General features: G+C 35.9%; 1 protein-coding gene across 1 annotated transcript in view; it reads left to right on the forward strand.

Annotated features, from left to right (window-relative positions):
- The first annotated feature begins 17,401 nt into the window (after positions 1 to 17,401).
- Positions 17,402 to 21,214, forward strand: part of LOC5576514 (circadian locomoter output cycles protein kaput) — a 31,999-nt gene continuing 28,186 nt past the window's right edge. The window contains exons 1-2 of the mRNA XM_021839839.1: positions 17,402 to 17,935; positions 18,037 to 18,543. The gene's annotated coding sequence lies outside the window, so the exon portion shown is untranslated. The remainder of the gene's footprint in view (positions 17,936 to 18,036; positions 18,544 to 21,214) is intronic.

A 21,214-nucleotide genomic window follows, 5' to 3' on the forward strand; every position in this document is an offset into this window, starting at 1 on the left:
ATGCTAAATTCACGTTCAAACAATTTTCGCATTTTTTATGGGCCATACTGTAAGGGGTCGTCCATAAATGACGTAGCTTTTTAGGGGGGAGGGGGGTCTTCATGAATTTGTGACGAAGTGTGACGAGGGGGAGGGAGGGGTCCTAGCTAGTGGACGTAGCATTTTAATTCATGTCGGTAAAAAGAGAGGCGCTGAAAAAAATGACATACAATTATTTCTTATTAAACTTCTTTTTTTTTACATATAAACTTGGGTTATAAAATGATGATTCAGCTACAAACATTCATATGACAAGATTGAAAAAATATGTATGAAATTTTAGATTTTCTTGATAAATGCAATCAAACAGATGCTTTGAAGCTTTAAATAATTAAATGGATATTATAGTATATTCGTATCTGAATTAATAAATAAACAACATAAAAGTTCAATAAATTAATTAAAAATCAATGCTTTAACTACTTGGAGTACATTGTTTTCCAATTTGTTAACAAGGCATAGAGTCAGCCGTTTTAGCTTTATTCATATTTTCTGTTGGGGCTTCTTCAAGGAAATATGCTCTTTTAGGAAAATATTACATTAAAAGAAGATATTTATTCCGTGAACTTATGCATTTAATGTTGCAGGAGATCTCGACCCAGTCAACTCATCGATTTGTTTTGATTTATCAATGCTCTTGATGGAATAGCCAGAACATTAACGAGGACAACAGATTCGAGTGTTATCGAAATTTCCCTATCATTCAATTTTCCTAATAACTCGGTAATTTGATGAATTTTTAATATTTAACTGTTTTAATTTAGGTTGTGTAAAATTACTTCAGTATGGAAACGATAAAGAAATTGACTGAAATATTAATAGGGATGAATAATTTGTATAATAATTTCTAAAATTTTCTAAACATTTAAAAAATTTCAAGTGTAATCTTTAATGTATCTTGCAAATGGATTTGAATTTGGATAATAATGACGATGATTTATTTTAAATTAATATATTTTGTTGATCATTTTCATTGAAATCTTTTTCATAACAAAGAATAATTAAAACAATCATATAATATAACGAAATTTCTGTTCAATATATTGCACCGTAACTCGACAGTATCCAGCTATATCAATCTAATCAAACATTTTTTTCACATTTTCTATAGTAAACTTGTCAACAGAAAAAGTAACATAATTTAGCCTTTATGAAACTGGAAACCAAAATGATGTTACTTAAACAGGAAAATGTTTATTTAAAACTGTTTTCCAAATTACTTTTGAGCGCTTCTGTATATCGAACTGTAAGATTAGATTATCATTACATTTCAGATAGTAATTAATATCAAACATTGTATTGAACTTCTGCATTCCAATTTTTTGTTTCAACCCAGTCATTAGGGAAAACGAGTAGAAAAAAATATAGAGGGGGGGGGGGGGGGGGGGGGGGGGGTACCAGCGTTTGTGACGAAATGCTACGAGGGGGAGGGGTGTAAAAATCAGTGAAAAAATGCTACGTTATTTATGGACGGCCCCTAAGTTAAGCACTATCATTGTTCGAGCTAGTTGATTCAAATTTTTGCCACTAGGCGGCGCTAGTGAGCATGAAACTTCTGTTTGCAGATATCTCAGAAGCCTGACCACTTAGAAAGATGGCGTCTTCGGAAAAGTTGTTCAGTAGCTCAAGGGCATTATTTGAGCCAATAAATAGGATATTCTGCCACCAGGTAGCGCTAATGAGCATGAAATTTGTGTTTTGTATATACTGCAGGATCTTGAATTTTTGGACAGGCACCTTCGGAAAAGTTGTTCAGAAGCTCAGGGGCTATCATTATTTTACAAAATCTCGAATTTTAAGGATTAAACAAAGAAAGAATTTGCAGAAGACGCCAGTTTCTAAGTAATCAGACTCCTGAGGTATTTGCGAAACAAATGTTTTATGCTCACCAGCGCCGCCTAGTGGCAAAATTTTGAATTAACTAGCTCAAACTATGATAGTACTTGAGTTATCAAACAACTTTGCCGAAGACGCCACCTTTCTAAATGTTCAGGATCCTGAGATCTGCGAAATACAAGTTTCATACTCACTAGCGCCGCCTAGTGGCAAAATCCCGAATTTCTTGGCTAAAACAATGATAGCCATTGAGCTACTGAACTATTTTGCCGAAGACGTCATCTTTCTAAGTGGTCAGAATCCTGGGATATTCGCAAAACCAAGGGTGTTGTACAAAGTACAACGCGCGACTACTCGCGTTACAAAAATTCGCGCGACGACCGAAAGGTTAAAATCGCAAGTTTTTCTCATCACATACGATAACTTCACGAAATCATAGTTTTTCAGGTATTTTCAATATAAAAAAAAATCATTTCTAATTTACTTATGTGAAACATTTATACTTTTGGACAGACAACAAAAAAAAGGTTTTTACATGTTGTATTGGATATACACGGACGTGGTTTTAACCTTTTCAAACATCGACCACTGTTGAAGTCGGATTTTTAGTTTTTATTCACATTTCATATACTTGAGTTGATAATTTCCAATAAATTATGTGTTAGTCTGATCATTTATCGTATAGGCAATGATAAATATATTTTTTCAAATTTTTATTGTACGTACTACATGACCCAGCACAAATTTCGTACAACTAAGTCGCTCATAAATAACGCGATTTGAGTAGAACTGATAAGAAGAGCTTCCAGAAATGTAACACCACCAACAGACAGGTAGCGAAAAAAAAATCGCTCAAAATTCAAATTTTGCTCTTGATAAGTAAAAGAATAATATGTGTGAGAATCAGATTTTTATCTATGTTAGTCTCGGAATGGCAGTATGGTAAAGTCGTGCCCATACTTTCTGGGACACCCTGTAGGGCCAATCCTAGCCGAACTTCTAGTTGATTCTTTGTGCATATTCACTGACGTCGGTCAATCACGGAATAGTACACGCAGCGAACACGGGTGGAGAGCGGCTGTCAACTGGGAGTAAAATTGAAAAGCCGCCGACCTAAGTCCAGAACCAGTTTTAAGGCTTCACGCGGAGAAGTAAAAATTATTATTTGGAAAATTAAGGTAATCAATGCGCATGAAAGATATTGTTTGTAAGCAGTTATTAGCTACTGCAGTGTGCTATTGGCAATTTAATCTGCAAATTCTGATGAATTCCCAAAATGGATGTTTTCAAGAAAATTGATTACGTCTTAACCATTGTTTGGTCGTAATTTTGTATGGTTGTATACTTTTTAGAACCGGCGACAACGTTGGGGTAGCAGTAAAGAGCCGCCAGTACCACCCTTGGCAGCGAACTGGACTATCGAATTTCAAACATTTTGCCTTATGAAAGGTGGAACGATTATTGCAATACGAACGCTTTATGTATCGTTTTAGCATCACTCCTCATCAAGGCGTCGATAGGCGCGTGGTGTACACTCGGGCCTATCGATCGCAAGGTTCTTGGTTCGATTCCAGTTTGCCGCGTAAACGTTTTTTGTTTTCAAATTCTGGTTTTATAAGGCAAATTTATGAATTTCAACCCGATTTCTTGTGGCGAATTTTCATAAGGGGTTCCTATGTTTATCGATAGTCCATTTGCCTGAGTGTAACTATGTGTAGTTACTCTGAGCTAAGTAAGCTAAGCTAAAATAAGCATTTGTTCAATGTGTCCGTTATGCCCTTAATTCCCCTGTATGAAAATTGTAATGAGAATTACGATTACATAAGTGAAGTAATCCGATTCTTCTTGGAATTCAGTTGCTGGAACTCCGGTATTCTCATAACTTGGATGCCTATCGCGCCGCCAAATGTCGTGCAACACCGGACCCAACTGTATTGCATCCTCGCAGGTAAACGAATCTCCAAGAGAAAGCAACAATTGTGAACCTCCCACTTCTGCAGGACTTCCTCCTCCTACCCCGTGATGGGGTGGTTGTGTTGGGTGGTCTGACGGTGAGTGGCACCTATCGTACAGCATTTCACCCATTCACCGTGTTTCGCACAGCCAGTTAGCGAGTCCATCACAGGCAGTTACCATTCGGAAATGGTCGCGTTCGGAAGCATTTTCCTCGACTCGGTCGGCGTCGGTCCTTACTCGATATGAATTTATCATAGAGTTGCATTTAACGGTAATCATAGTCTGTGCATGCAGTTGGCATTCAAAACTCTGATTCAAATTCAGTTCAGTTCAATAATTGGTTCAATGCTGTGCCTAGTATTAAAATTTCATTTTTATGTAAAAATCGTTGATGGTTTCTCGAAGTCCCTCAAGAACATTCTCTTTTTTACTGTTGCCTTTACTTCAGTTTTCCTTCCACTGTGAAACAACCGATGCGGTGTTTTTTTTATTTTTGAAAGAAACCACTCAAAAGCATTTGCCAGCAGTTTTCCCTCTACGTGGATTGTACCTGCTGTGCTTTAGAGGAACAGTAGAACCATTGCGTAGGAGTTGGAGAGCCCGTTGCAAAGAAAGAAAGGAAAAAAAAAGTCAAAGTAGATGGAAAAAGTGCGTTACCAAGAGCGTCAACGAAGACTGTGAAATGACGTGGTTTTTCTCGCATAAGTTATGCGGCATAACGGTTTCGACGGAGTTTTCAAGTAGATCGGTCATGACAATTTTAATGACAGTGGTACAAAGTGATCGTGTTGGAATACTGATAATATTGCTAATTGTGAAAATTATCGTGCATTATCGAAAAACGGATTATAACAAACCGTTTCGGGAAATGTCGTTCATAATCGTAAATCATGCAGAATGTACATAGGCATTGTCCATTCATTACGTAACGTTAAAATTGAATGTTTATTCAACCTTGATAACGCTTGTATGAAAAATGTCTAATTATTGTTTGAGCCGTAAAGCTTTATTAAATCCCCTTCCCCCTTCCTGCGTTGCGTAATTTGTGGACGGGGCTATAACACTTTTCTCCTTGTTCAATAGTCTATTTCTCGCATAACTTATGATCTTGTCATTGGTTACCAAGTGTGTAGCTCGTTGTTTTTAATAGCCCGAAATAAAAACTATCACCACTGGGAGATAGATGAGAATTTTTTCTTTATCATAGCATGTTTGAATAACATGTAAATCAATTCGGTTGTTCAGTAACCTTAAGCTACACACTAGGGCGGTTCAAAATTTAAAAATGTTTGAAAATCCAAACTCCCATATGCCCCTTACCTTAAAAATAGTGTTTTGTGAAATTTTCAGCTTTCTAGGTAGTGATTTAAAGGCAAATGTAGGTTTATATTGAAACTATTATGGAGAAATTTTGAGAAATGTTCCAAACACGCTAGTACTGTTATGTGAGTAAAAACTTATCTTCCCATATTGAAAACTCACTCTTCAAACCTTAATGAAGGATGCTGCTGAAGAAAGAAATCCCTTTTGAGCTAATTTTGTTTGGGATTTTTGTAGATGTTTGCAGGGCTGTAATATATTAGGCTAAATAATAGCAAACAGGGGCCCAGATAGCCGTAGCGATAAACGCGCAGCTTTTCAGCAAGACCAAGCTGTGGGTCGTGGGCTCGAATCCGAGGATCTTTTCGGGTTGGAAATTTTCTCGACTTCCCAGGGCATAGAGTATCTTCGTACCTGCCACACGATATACGCATGCAAAAATGGTCATTGGCATAGTGAGCTCTCAGTTAATAACTGTGGAAGTGCTCATAAGAACACTAAGCTGAGAAGCTTGCTCTGTCCCAGTGGAGACGTAACGCCAGAAAGAAGAAGAAGAATAGCAAAGAAATTCATGAATATCTATCTCTTCTTCTATTCGTTGGATTCAATTTCTCTCTTCAGCAAATTTCTTTATTATGGTTTGAAGAATGAGTTTTCACTATGGGATAATAAATTTGTACTTACATTACAGTACTAGCGTGTTTGGAATATTTCTCAAAATTTCTCCATCGTAGTTTCCATGTAAACCTGCATTGTCTTTGGGCCACATTTAAATCACCACCTAAAAAGCTGAAAATTTCACAGAACACTATTTTTATGGGAAGAATGATGAGGAACATACGGGAGATTGGATTTTCAAACATTTTTAAATTTTGAATCGCCCTACTACACACTTGATTACCGATGGCTTTTAGGGCGAAATGCGAGATTTGATACCTACAACTATTTGGCTGGCGTATTACGCGTATTTTCTTGTAATATCCGTATCAATATACAGTTGTGTTCAAAATAATAGTAGTGAAAGCCGATTTTCATACAAAATGCTCAACTTTGGCATGCTGTAACTTTGTTTCCATATGAGCGATCGGCATGAAATTTTGGCAGTGAACTACAAATATGCTCAATTTATAAAAAATAGTTTGAACTGAGAAGTAGTTGGTCAAGAAGTAAATTTATTCAATAAGTTTGTATAACACCATGAAAATGTGCTGTTTCACTTTGGCCTAGCCGTTTCAACTTGCCCCTTAAATGATCAACCTGTGAAAATATTAGTGATTTATTTGAAGTATGACAATTAAATGCCTTATGTACGGAATATTAGTCATGTTCGGAATTCGAGATAAAATTATACTATTGAATGTTTAAGTCCATTAATTCCCAAACATTAATTTACATGACTTCTTGTTTGCATTAATGAAATTTACATGACGCATAATCTTAATTATTTTTAACAGTCTGGAAAAAAAACATCCTTTGTTTAAAAGAATAAAGGACACTGATTGAATCTGTAAGCCATTAAATACAGTAGCATATATTTTTCTTCTTTAATAGTCAAATGTTGTTTCGGCCTAACAATCTTTTCAGCCTAACTGCATTCGGCCTAACGAAATACTCTCAATATCCGTATCACTATAAGGTCTATTTTAGTACTGAAGTAATGCGGGCAAAGATTCGCAACTAACGTTTCGCAGAAGATATCTATTGAATTAAAGGCATTTTAGCTCCGGCTTGCTAGGTAAATTTTACCTCAACATTTTACCTTCAAAACATTGTACTAGGAAAAGTTAACCAGGAGCGGGATATTATAGATAGGTGTTAATTGTACTTCCAAAGGTTTTCGTGCAGAAATCATTTTAACTCTTTTACGTACCGTTTTGTCTCAAATTCCGAACATGACTTATGTTCCGAATACTCGACTTTTTATAGTGATTTTTAAATAAAAGCTTTGAAATATCTTCACATGATAAACAATTCTTATACAATTCAAGTCCTCCATATTAGAAAGCAGTGCTGGGAATGGTAATAGTAGTAGGCTTGAATTTCGCGAAAATCACGTGGCTCTCTCACTACAGCAGATTAAAATCGTGAATCTCATCAAGTAGCCTATATTGGGTACATGATTTTCTCTAAATCAGTAGTGTCATTGAAGGCTCTAAATGCGGGAAATAGAACATTTTTCTACAGTAATTTTGGGTTGCCCTTAGAAACGGGTGTTTTGCAATTTTCAAGGCTTTAAGCCTACAGCAGCGATGGACGTGAGTTTCACTGGCTTCGCTGACTGTGATTGGCTTTGTTTGACTACTGTAGAGTGAATTTCAGATTTTTTTCCAACCCTGTTAGAAAGTTTTTCTTTTAATTCTTTTAGCTTAGGGCTAGCTGGTTCATCTTAAATAAATATTTGTTTTAATCCTTAAAATCATAATTGTTTGGAATATGAGTCATATTTAGAATTTGCGACAAAACTGTATTCGAATTCTCTGAGCAGAATTTTAATAAAGAGAAACCAAAAAATACATTTGAGTATTGTAGTTTTGAATTGCGTACTAATTCCATATCTTTTGACAGATATGCGTATTTCGACTAAAACTTGTAGTCTTCTTCAGTGTCAATCAACTATGCGAATAATTGACACTGAAAATAGACTACAAGTGGTAGTATATGTGAAAAGTTAGCAATTAGGATGGAACTAATAGGTACAATATTCAAATCTACTTTGATGTTTTCTGTTCCACGGGTGAGCATGGTCGCTATAATTTATGCTCTGAAATGTTCGTGCGTGACTGAAGTTTGGTCATCCTCTGTAATCTGTAAAATGTGCATTTTATAACCTCTGGCTCATTTTACCATTACTTCCCCTACCTATCGAATTTGACTACAATCGATAGGACAACAGCTGAAACATTGCGGTGGACGTAAAGTGAGGAGCAGCGTCCCATAGAACCCAAGCAATTAACAGTACGGATATAATGGTATATTTTGGCTTAATCAGCTATTTGAAAGACTATGAACACCCTTCTATGCAGTTCACTTTTCAAATAATTAACCGAACTTCAGTTCACAAAAGGTTCGCTTGTGCCACTGAAAGGAACGTTGTTAAGCCAAAAAATAAACTGCGATAAACTGACAAAAAAAATACAAATATTCAACTTTCGTGGCAGCCCATTGCTTGTTTAGTTGGTAGAGGATTATGAATTGTTGGCATATTTGTTTTTTTTTTAGGTTGCATATATTTGTTGTGATACTTACGTCGAGACTCGAACTCGAGTTCCTCGCATTGAAACCAGAGTGCATACCACGGCTGTATGTACGTGTACTGAAATACCACATACTTCTACTCGATATGGCGATTTCATGAATCGAGGCTAAATCTATTCCCATAGGAACGTATTCTGAACTTGAAGCTCTCCTAAGAGTTCATTTCAAACTAAACCGAACTTAACCTTCGGGCTGTCGCGCTGTTGTACTTTGTACAACAGTTGTGATTTATATGCTATCATTTTGCAACAAAGATATCTATCGACATCAAACCAAAATGTATTCCTCAAGAATCTTCTTAAGAGCAATACTTGACAGTTTTTATTTACAGTATTGCCCTTTACAATACGGTAAAATCAACAAATGTACATGGAAGTCGCATAATAATGAACGCACTATATACGGTCCGAACAAACCACAGTTTAAAATCGGTATATCTCAACACCTGTGGGGCAAAAGTTCGTTTAAGACAATCATTTTTGAAAATGTTATAACTAAAAATTGGTAAACATTCTGACACAAGTTTGTTCAGCAAAATTATAGCCAATATGTTGAAGGTTTGCTGTATGGTATTTATTTTGTTTCAACTGCTATTGTTTTTCTGAAAACTTCGATTATACCACTAAGGTGGAACTTTTGCCCCACCTTACTCTACATATTGATTCATATATTAAAAGTAAGAGGTTGTTTCCGAGATACGACCGCCAAGTTGACGTTGGATAACGTTAGCTTCTTCTATTTCCTGATTTAGGACCGTCACGAACTTATGGAAGATTTCTAGGTACTGACAAAAAATCTAATCAATTTTCAAATTATTTGTTGCATGTCAATTCTGATCTATTATGGACATTGAGTGTTATTATTTGGTTGGTTCGGTTAACACTTCAACACCGATAGAACCGGTCGATGGAAGATGATGCATGAGCGGTAACTTTTGCTCTCCAAACAAATATACCGGTTGAACGTTAGGTCCATTCATGATCCACTAAGATTAGTTGCTTTAGTGGATTCCGAAGCCAGTTTGAGGTTGAGGCTCTTGTCCATGAAGTCCGCTAACTCTGTGTACTCCTCTTTGCTCAAATCGATGTTGAAGTTACCTGTCACGATGATTGGCATGGTCTCCATTTGATACTCTAAGAAGTTCCGCGCCATAAAGAACTTCTTCTGCTTCATTGTGGTATCCGGAGAAATGTAGAGGCAAACCAGTAGTGGCCGACAATTCATTAGAGTGATCTCGGCAGCGCAAATATCACCATAATCATCTGACAAGCCAAGCTCCACATCATAACAGGTGCAGAGTTTTCGAATCTTGTGCGCCACAGCAATCGTTGTTGCTGGCGGTGAAATCGATCAGGACTTCTTGATTAAGGTCACGGGACGGTGTTTTAATCATCCTCTCCATTTGAAAAAATTATCTCAAGTACCACTCAATATATCGATGCGAAAAATGTATCACTAGCATTATATATATGTAGTGCACAATCCATTAAATTTTCAGTTTAATCGGTTCACCTAAACTAGAGATTTGCTTCTGCAAAGTTATGATGATAATTGTTAGAGTGAGACAAAAGATAGGGAAAATAACACGGTCTCCCGTGTCACCTTAAGACCGATCTGCGATTCCATATTCCGTATCGTCAATTATTCGTAATAAATCAATTATTGTATGATGCTATGAGATGAATTAAGAGATTATAGCAAGTGTGTGGTAAACACATTAGGGAATATTATACAAATAACTCTTTAAAACACATTTGTTGGCTCTCAAAAGGGCCGATTGAGTTGTTGAATTTGCGTAACACGGACGGCGCACTGGTTTCAATCTGCCTCGCCCGATGAGATTTGCGGTGCAGATGACGATGTGCGCTTCAACAAGCGGCTTTGGTCGATTTTCTTCAGCCATCTCGTACAAATTAGGGAATATTACACGGACGGTGACGGCTGTGCCGCTCGATCTAATGAACCAGAATGACCGCGCTAGCCTCCCGCATGGCAATGACAGCGGAGCACTGGCTGGTAGCGACGATTTCTGGCCGAAAACGATTATGCTGGCTGGTGCACTCAAATGAGCGGCTTCAGTTGCTGCGGCTCCGAAATGCGTGGTTCTTCGGTTCTAATACGTGTTGTATTCGCGTCCTATTGAAAACTGAACTGAGGACGCGAATGACTCTCGAAATTTGCTCGCCGACCGTGTTCACAGTCGGACGGCAAAAAGAAGAATGAGGGAAGAAGCAGGGTGCGGTGCGCTTTTATAGTGGGAAGCGGAACCGAAAAATGTGCTTGAACGTGATTGGTTAGATAAGAAAGGGGTCAACATTTTACGATATTTCAATAGTTTGTTGCTAATAATCAATAGTGTCCTCCATTTGGATCGACGCGTAGATAAATTTCCAATCGATTCATGGATAAACATTGAAAATCTATCGATAAATGACTGAGTTATTAGCGGTCAAAACCTGACCATTTTTCGTTACATGCTCAATTTTTCGTTTTTCTGAATTGTACCCCCATATGTTGCCGTAAGACGTTATCCAACGTCAAAAAGTGAATATCAGTGGAGTAGTAGTTTTTTTTTGTGAATGTGTCGAACTTGTGGTGAGGCAGCTCTCCAAATCCTCAGCCGAACGAAAAAGGTACGGATGTTGTCTAGAATATACATAATGTTATTTCCGGACAGTTGCGACCAAGAAGTCAGGAAATAATTAAATTTTTCGATGAGCATTAAATAATAGTAGAATGGAAGACTAGCGAATGCTACAAACCTATTTATCAACAAGTTTTATTAATTTTCCCTCATGTTACAAAGAAGTTCACGATAAGTTCGGTTTGTACTTTAAACAAACTTTGTTTTGGAAGATCGATTGATGTTCTGTTTAAATTTATCTGAACTTTCTGTTTTTTTTTAATTATAATTGGATGGTTCTTGGAGAATCAAGTATCCTTGACATACATACGTTCTTGTTTCCACGGAACCAAGTCGATTATAAAGTAATATCTGAACTTTTGGTTGCTTGAGGAGACTTTTACAAGTTTTTCAACACCCCACCCCCTCCCCCCCATCAAAGACCCCATATGAAATCAAAGATAATTTGTATGATTTGTAAGAAATCTATAACAGTCCCTAATGAAGATTTAGACGTCACAGTTCAGAAATCTAAAAACCTAAGTAAAATCATTGGCGTAGGAACAGGGGGGGCCAGGGGGGCCTGGCCCCCTCCAGAGTCATCCAGGCCCCCCCCCAGAAATTTTGATGACAAAAAAATATAAAAGATGAAAAAAAAACAATTTAACATGAAGCAAAATCTTATGAATCTATGTACATGACTCTTGTTGTTGACATTGGAATCTCTTCAGTAGTAACGTCATTCTATGTTGTACAACTATGAGAAAACCTAGCCTGTCTCACACAACATCAGCGTGGCGGTTCTGGCTTTGGTGAATCGCGCTACAACCGAAAGCTTAACCGTCCAACTGTCGATCGAATGGTTACTGATAGAACTTGTTTGTATGCGACCGAGATGAGCAAGCCTCGTTGCAGCCTCGTTGATAAAGATAATAAATTTGTTATATTTGTTATATGCGGTTTTTCGACGTCTTGCAAAAAATACCGTGGTACAAAAAACTGTCAATATACTGGAAATTTGATTCCCAAAATTCGTTTTTTTTCTGAATAATTCAAATAATGCTGTTTCAGCATATTCACTGTCCAGTGATGATAATTTCCTCATGAGAATTCACTAAATAAATCCGTACATTAATCAACCCGAATAATGCTCGAAAAAATAATTGAAAAGATAGAATATTGAAGGGCGACTTCAGAACTTTTGCAAATCTCTTGGAAATTAGTCAAATAATATTGTGGGACTTGATCATACTTTCAAAGTGAATTCCTCCTGGTGGACATAAATTTATTCTGTCTACTTTTTATTAACAAATTGATTCCTGAATATGTTCTTGAATTTACCTAAAAATGACGCTCACTTTTTACTATAACTTCTTCCGTGAATTCCTTCAAATAGTTCTTCCAAAAATTTAATTACAAATTTCGAGAAGTTCATCTAGAGTCCTTAATAAATATTTCCAAAATACATCACAAATTGCGTCAAAAGTTCTTCTATGTTTTCTTTTTCTAGAAATTTTGCTTCATATCCCCAATCCCAGAGAACCAAAAGTAAAGAATGATAGATGACAAGGATAAATTCCAAAAAAGTTTCTGATGGAGCTTCTTGATAGATTTGTTTTATTTGTAAATTCTTTAAAGAAGTTCTAACTACCCTGCAATTTACCTCTAAAGAAAAGATTATAAATAATAACTTATCATTCATTGTATCATTGCCCATCTATTATTCTACCTGCTTCAACATTTTGTTGTTTCCCTGAGTTTAAAAATAGGAAAATTATAGGAGTTTCGAAAAATGGCAGAATTCTTATACGTGTGTTTCCTGATTTCTAAAAGTCTATCAGAAATTCCTCAACAAATTTTCAAAGTAGTGCAAAAATTTCCCCTGAGATTTTAATTTATTAAAATCATACATTACGAATTTAACCACAATACTTATTCCGTAATGTTCTTAAAACATACAGGCAATGCTTTCGCACTAAACTTCTACAATACTGTCGATAAAAGACCATTCAAAAAAGTTTGTTTGGATTTTTAAATGTAGGAAAAATTGGTTCTACATCAATATGTTTACCATAGTATAATGAAGTTTCGGAGTTCATATAATATATTATCTAAGATATTAGTTACAAATACTTTCAGTAAAAATTCCATCCGTTTTAACAACTAAACAGAACAAGATTTTTTCTAGTAAATCCTACAAGAAATACTTAAGCTTTTTTGTGAGGTATATTGCCAACAAGTTTTAGAAATTAAATTTTACGATAAGAATTTAGTAAATTTTTCCGAATTACCGTTTTGACTCAAATTCCGAACACTTAAGGCCAACAGTGACTTCAAATGCTGATAGACATAAATTAGCTGATATTTGTGAAAATTTTGATTTCTACGCATAGTCTAACTGAGAGTTGTTTACTGTTTACTGAGAGTTGTTTACTGTTAAAATTGTTCATTTAAACTTTTGATTCAAATGCCGAAAACTGTGATTGTTCTGTCTTATGTTCCGAACACCTTGATTCAAATTTCGTACAGCACGAATAAACCGTATTCAAATGAACCATTTAGCAAATAATTTCATTTGAACTAGTTCTACTTTAAAATTGAATTGCAATTGACTGCCGTTTCCTGGTGATGTAATGACATATTTCAGTAAAACATTTCAACCATATCGCCATACAAATACCGAGTGTTCGAAATTTGAGACAAAACGGTATATTTAAAGCTACAATTATTCAAAAAATTACCAACAAACTTCTTTCAAATCTTTTCTGTATGTGTTTCTCTAGAAACCCGATATGGAGTGATTCGTAGAGAAAATTGTAAAGCAATCCCTAAAAATATTGAGCTATTCCTGGAGTAGTTTATGAACCAAATAATGTGGAGTGGATAATTTTATAACGTTATTTATGGAAGAATCATTAGATAACCATTCAGAAAAAATGACAGTTATTTCTAGAACTAAAAGAATACTTGATGGAACTTCTTGAATGAATAAACATTTTTTGAGAAGCTCAAGAATAAATTGCAAAATCTTAGTAAATCTGATGAACAATTTCTTTAAAAACTTCCCAAAAAAAATCGTTAGTGCGGTTTAAAGAAAATTTTCGGCAAAATAATTAGATCTCTGGTATTTTTTTTTTGAAACGATCTTAGAGAAATAATAACATAATTCTCTAAGAAATTCCTGAACAAATTACTCGGAAAATATAAGATTATTTTCGCGGAAGAGATTTTGAATCAATAGTTGTACGTATTTTGCTAGGAACTTTGAAGGAATATTAAAATTTCTTAAACATTTCTTTGTTAGGCATTTCTGAAAAAAAATTCGAGGGTTTTTAGGGATGCGGGATGTTCCTTCTTGATTTAAAAAAAAACTAAGAAATAATTATCTATGAAAAACGCAGATAGATCTGTGGAGAACTTTTCTGAGAAATTATGAATAGTATTTTTTCCAATTGGATTCTTTTTGATTGCTCATGAAATTCTTGTGAAATATTACGAAGAATTCTTAGAGTAACAGCTGGAAGAATCATTCAATTTTTATGCAGAAATTTCGGATAATTTTTGCTGCCATAGTTTCGAACAATACTGTAGAGAAACTGTAGAAGAACTTTAAGAGCAAAGTTGGAAAAACTGTTGGCGAACTCTCTGAAGAATTCGTTGAATGAATCCTTGCTTGGTGATCTTGAAGACATTTTTGGTGACACTCCTAGATTTGTTTGTAATATTTTTTGGAGAAATCCTTAGTAGTTCCTGAAAATTCAAATTAATTATGAACAAGCGGAGTATACTTTAAATTGACAACTGGAATGAATATTTAGTATGTAGAAGAGGTCCTTCCAGGAGTAATGATTAAAAGAAATTTTAATGCATTATCTGACTTTTTCAAAATTCTAGTGAGATCAGAAAATCTGATTATTGCGACCGACATGCTTTTGAAAACAAGAATTTTCCAGGCCCCCCTAGCTACGCCAATGAGTAAAATATGAAAACTACGGAACAATTTATGCTCCAACAACTGTGTACAGTCAATCCACCATAAGTCGGGGTTCCATTACTCGATATCGACTCATGGAACTATACTTAGCTTAGCTTAGCTTAGCTTAGACTGACTACACATATCAATGGTTGCTATTCCGTGATTGACCGAAGTCAGTGAAAATACACAAAGAATCAACCAGAAGTTCGGCTGGGATTGGCCATAATCTTCTTCAGTGTGCATAATTCAGTGCCTCTATTTATACATGGTCAATAACGGCGCCGGCCACTTCCTTGCAGTCAGGTGGGATTGGGGGAAGGAATGTTAGTGTGTAACCTTTGCTATTTGGAGACCATGTTTACCTCTGCATCTCCACAAAGGTTACTGGGAGGGATGTTTGTTAATGGGGAGGATCGTTGGGTCACAGGATTCACCATGATAAATAATTATTGGTGAGATATAAACATGCTTATATGTAAATATAATATTTTCATTTGATATAAATAATATCTATGTAGAGAAAAATTATGCCGGCACTTGAAGTGACGAACCTTTCAAAGTATGTTGAATAAAGTGAACCTTTCGCAAGTCTACACTTGCAGTGTCGAACCATTCAAAGTTTTTTTTTTAATTACAAAAACAAAGGTAAAAAGAAAAAGGAGTTTTGAAAAAAAAATTAAACGTAAATAATTTATGAATCAGAGTTTATGTCGACACTCCCAGTGACGAACCATTCAAAGTTTGTTGAAAAATCATAGATACATCTCACCGTTGTAACGTTCAAAGGTGCAGTCATACATATTTTATATATTAGAAATAGTAGCATGAAACGAGCTCACCAATTGATCCGTCATCCTTGAGCAGCAACAATCCACTTTCAGCTTCATTCGTTTGCTCGGCTATATAAAAGCACTCAGAGAAAAACAGCGCGCGACCCGTGGGGGAAAAAACTGACGACTGCTCGGGCTTTCTTGACGCACTGCCCAAGAGCAAGCAAAAAAATCCCGGCAATTTTGAAATTGAATGTTGTGAATTGCAGAATACATCACATGGAACTCCTAAAAGTATGCAATTTTCTTTGAAATTAGCAAAGCACTCACAAAAAGAACATTTTTTTCTCTCAAAATGAATTTTTATTCACGATGCAAATTCAAAAGTGGGTGAACATAATATATGGAATGTATGAAACAGTTAATTTAAATGGTGTTTTTATATACCTTTGGCAATAGTCGAATATTTGGAGTAGAACCCTTCAACAGTTCATCGAAAATTCCCAAAAAATCTTTTTTTCTCATGATATAACTATCTTGAACGGTGAACCGAATTTAGAAACATCAAGAGCAGCTATCAAGTAATGCGATATCTCAGAAATTGTGATAATTGAAAACGGATCATAGCTCTCTTGGCAATTTATAATGTGGGTACGAGATTGATCAACTTCTCTCCACTGATCAACTACACCTCGAATTACGGTACCTTTAAGTAAATGAAAAACCAAATTTAGTACTATACCATTAATTCCACTAGGGTTTGTATCCTTCGACAGATACGCATATTTCGACCTTAACTGTAAAGCCGTCTTCAGTGTCGTGTACTAGACTAGAGTCGAGACGGCCTTACAGTTGAGGTCGAAATACGCGTATCTGTCAAAGGATACAAACCCTAGTGGAATTAATGGTATAGTACTAAATTTGGTTTTTCATTTTACTTGTATATTCAAGATTCAACTAGATCACGTCATACATAACGTTAAACATTAGAATAAAGTGTAAGGATTTCTTTTTTGTAATTTAAGTTTTATATATTACCCCTTACCTATTGGCTGCGCACACCACCGATCACAATACACTACGTCAAGAGAATAACATCCGAGAGCGTAGAATAGTAAATTGATCAAATAAGGTCTAGTGCAATGGGTTCGAGTGCATCTAACACTTGCAAGCTTAGAGTAGGGCCCGAAGCTACGATTAGAATGCGCGCCTGATGGGGGCGGGGTGAGGTTGTGGGAGGGGGCGGCGAACGACAACAGCGGCGGGTTGTTTTGCAGCGTGCGGCCTAGCGGTTGCATACATATTGCAAAATGCAGTTTTGCGGGTGTGCGAGACATTGAATTCTAGCCGTAGCGTAGAGATAGCTACTAACTTACTAACTAACTAACTACCAACTGAGAAGGTTAGAAGCAAAGGGATGTAAGCGATAAAAATCTGGTTTTGAGAACAGTACATTTTTCATTTCATACATATTGTACGGGAGCTAAAAATACGAGGAAATTTTGTACGAATCAATTATTTTTTTTATCTTTTGAACGGAAAAATTACTTTAAAAACTGTTAGAAAGCCACTTACACCCCATTGCGTTTGGGCCCTTCAACTGGAAAAGGCCTGCGTCGACTGCATGAGCGTCAGTGTGCATAGAGAAGATGTGCATCGGTGGCAGCGTTTCTGGAATAGAGCGAAAAAACAGTGACCGTCAAATAAAATATGAATTGCACCACAAACGGAGCACGGGGTGGATTGGATTGCGAGCTTTTGCACCGAGCTCTCGGTTCATGTTGACATTTTTTTCTCTTCGTTTGAACGTGATACTAATCTATCGGCACTCGTCTGACCGATTGATGGCGTCGGATGCGATCGTAGTAGGCATAACGACATTTCCACGTGCGCCTGTGTGAGTGATGCCAGGTTAGGAGAACCATAATGGCGGAAAATATTGTGTAATTTTCAGTTATGGTGGCATTTCCCGGTTTGAAAAATCGGTGAAATTACGTCCGAATTCAGTTTGAACACGTGCCAAAGGGGGTCTGAAGTGGTGATTTTGTGAAAAATTGTTTTGTTATGCGTTTTCGGCGACGAAAAATGTCGAAAATTGAGTGATTTTGATTTTTGAATAGATCCTGTTGCTGAGGTGGCATTGCGTGAAGAATATTATGCGTATGGCTTTACTGCAAGGCAGTTACTATCCAAGTGCAACGAAAATAATTACGTAGTTCGATTTAAGCATATGTTTATAGTGTGGTCATCTAATTTTTCAGAAGCTACGTAAATCAAAACTGTGTTGGGATCAAAGCTTTAGTTACACTGAAAAAAAAAAATCATCTGAATGATTTTTGCAAACGTGCTCACAAAATTTGAATTACCAGTGAAAAAATCGAAAAACCTCAAATGTGTTTTCAATTGGAATCCTGTAATGAAGAGCAAATACAGTGCTGTTACCAAATAAAACCCTTCATGCAAGGGTAGCAGGTGTATTTTCCACACCGAAGCCAGGAAAAGTGGAAAAACGAAGAGAGAAAATTTCCAGCAAACAAGTGAATTGTTCCTGTGGCGCAAAAAGAAGAAAGTCTGGTGACGCAACTCTGGCTTCCTGCTCAAACAAAACCCGGAGATGGTGACGATGCAGTGTGCTTACTAGTAACTTGTGCTTGCTTACGGTAACCCTGCCATACATTTACCGGGTCGGGCTGATTCGAGCAACAGATGCCGACGACAACGACTACAAAAACGAGAACCGATTGCAAACAACTCGGCTTGTTATAAATGTAAGTGTTGGTTCAAAAATGTTCATGACGGTGCATATTATTCAACAATATAATAAACAGGTTCAAATGGCTCTGCTGAAGTTGTGTAATGCCGAGCAGGGATGGAAGTGTTGGGGTCAATGGGCACTGGGGTATTTATTCCAGTAATATAAATATCCATAGTTGTAATGTGGCGCTTTTTCAATGTAAGCCAAGACAATTAAGGCAAACTATTTTTGTGCTACAATTTTCCTCTGCATTTTAAATTAAACATTTCTACACTGTTACTGCATGAGGGCCTAGCTAACATGAGCGATTTCCCGATATCGATCCTTTCCTTCACTAATAACTACGCTAAATTAGGTAAATCTGTAATAATTCTTGTTAATAAAGTAAGAAATAGTGACTCTTCATCCTACAACACGAAAGAGAATTAGTTCTCTGCAATAATGCAAAGAGAGCAACGATGAAGAAAAATCGATGAATGCAGATAAGCCCTTATGATAAAACAACGCTGATAGTGAATTTTCGGCTGTCACACGATACATGAATGCAAACATTTTGGCGAAATTTTATGATAAAAAACATTTTTTAAATCAAAAAGTGAGGCGTCAGCCTATGCCCCATTCTAAGCTATGCCACAAAAGATCAAAGAAAACTGGTCGCAGTGGTTCATCCTGAAAAGAATAATGACCCAATTCGCGCCAAATCGTTTTCCAAGCTGTCAGCACTCTTTCAGATTTCAATGAAATTTTGTGGAGGTGTAGACTAGGCCTGTTCATATTTTAAAAAATGTCTGGAAATCTACCGGTCAAGCAGTATTCGGAATTCTCATGCCAAGAGCAATGTCTGGTCAAATTTTCAGCTTATTTGATAAAGATTTCAATATGCTTCAAGTTGAAAATGTGATTTTGGACTTATTTCAAGGTTTAAAAAATCATAACCAGCATATGGAAAATCAAAACCACTTGCTATTACCACTATTTGAAAGCTAATTTTATTCTGTTAAAGTTTGTCGAACACGCTAATAAGATTAAATTGAGTTTTAACATTGTTTGATCCAAATTTGTATTCCGCAGTATCCAGAAATTAGAGTTTTCACAATATACATGGTATATGAAACACCTATTGGCATTATTTTTTCAGGCCCTAGTCAACGGGAATCAAACATAATACATTTTAGAATTCATTGACCATCAACAGATTAAATGTTGCTTAAGGCAATTAATTACAATAAATGCCCGAAGATCGAGCAACGCATCGCCACCTGTTGTTAGTTAAATCATGCATGACACATGTACCGGAAACGAACGAATTGAACAAGTTAGCATTGCTTTTTTTTCTGAGTGATGATTGTTTTGATCGCATTTCGCTGATCATTTAGAACGATTTGAAAACAATCATCATCATCGACTGAGAAAAGGCAGTGCTAACGTGTTCATTTTTTGTATTCTTTGAAGCTCACGGTGGTGCTCTTGGCTCACCCACAGTGGATTTACAAATGTGCTTTATAATAACCAATTTTTTACAATTTATTTTCGTAAGATAAATGGTATCTTTGAACGGGATTGACTTTTAGATATGCATTGTCATCATGTCTGGAAATTAAAAATCCGAATGTTTCATGCAGGCACGCTGTTCAGTGAAAACACTTCTCGAAAAAAGAGATTTTCAAGAACCTCGAGATACAAACCTCAACCAAACGATGTTAAAACTTGCTCCAATCATAAAATCGTGTTCAGCAAAAGTTCGTAAAATTGGATAAACTACTATGTAGAGGTATTTCCGATAAATTTTGATGTTTCGTTCGGTAATTATGATTTTTTTAAAGCTTAAAAATAGCCCAAAAATACATAATTGATTTGAAGCACAACTAAATTTACTCTAAATTGAGTGAAATTTTGGCTAGAAATTCATTTCGCAATGAAAAATCAAAGTATAGGTTGACTAAGGAGTGTCCAGACATTTTTGAAAATATGAATAGGTCTAGTGTAGACCGTGACTTAGTAAGCCACCTTTCAAACTTAGTTTCTCCAAAATTTAGCTGAACTATAATTTGAAAAGGACTAAACTCTTTTACCCGTATTTTTCAAAATAATCGAAAAATGGCAACTCTTACAAAAAAGTGTTGTATGGATGAATTATAGATATATGTCTAATTTTTCGAGTAAAAACTGAAAAATCTCATTGAACCATTTTTATAAGGAATTTTTGATGTTTTAAGGTAAACTGATGAGACAAAATTGACTCGTTTATTGAGCTTCATTTAATTCTGAGATGATTGTGACTTTCACTTATTTTGTTTGAATATGATACGCTAAAAAAATATTTAAGACAATATAAAGTTTTTGTTCGAAAAGCATTTTTTCATTAAAGCGCCCATCTTGCAATTTATGGATGGTTGGTAGTAAACATAATTACATATTTTGAGACAAAATTTCATTGAAATAAATAATGGGCGTTTTTTTATTCGGCTTTAAGTTCTAAAAAGCCTTTTTTCAGTGTAGGCTACAAATGAGTTTGTTTTTTCAATATTTAGTTCAGTAGTTGTTATTTTTCGATTGCATTATGTATGTATGTTGAAAGAAAAATCGGGTGTAAAAGTTTGCCTCTTTTGAAATGATAGTCCAAATAAATTTTGGAAAAAAGCTAAGCATGCAAAGTGGCTTACTTGGTCAAGGTTTACACATCT

This window comes from Aedes aegypti, chromosome 2 (genome assembly GCF_002204515.2).
Source record: "Aedes aegypti strain LVP_AGWG chromosome 2, AaegL5.0 Primary Assembly, whole genome shotgun sequence".
Classification (NCBI taxonomy): domain Eukaryota; kingdom Metazoa; phylum Arthropoda; class Insecta; order Diptera; family Culicidae; genus Aedes; species Aedes aegypti.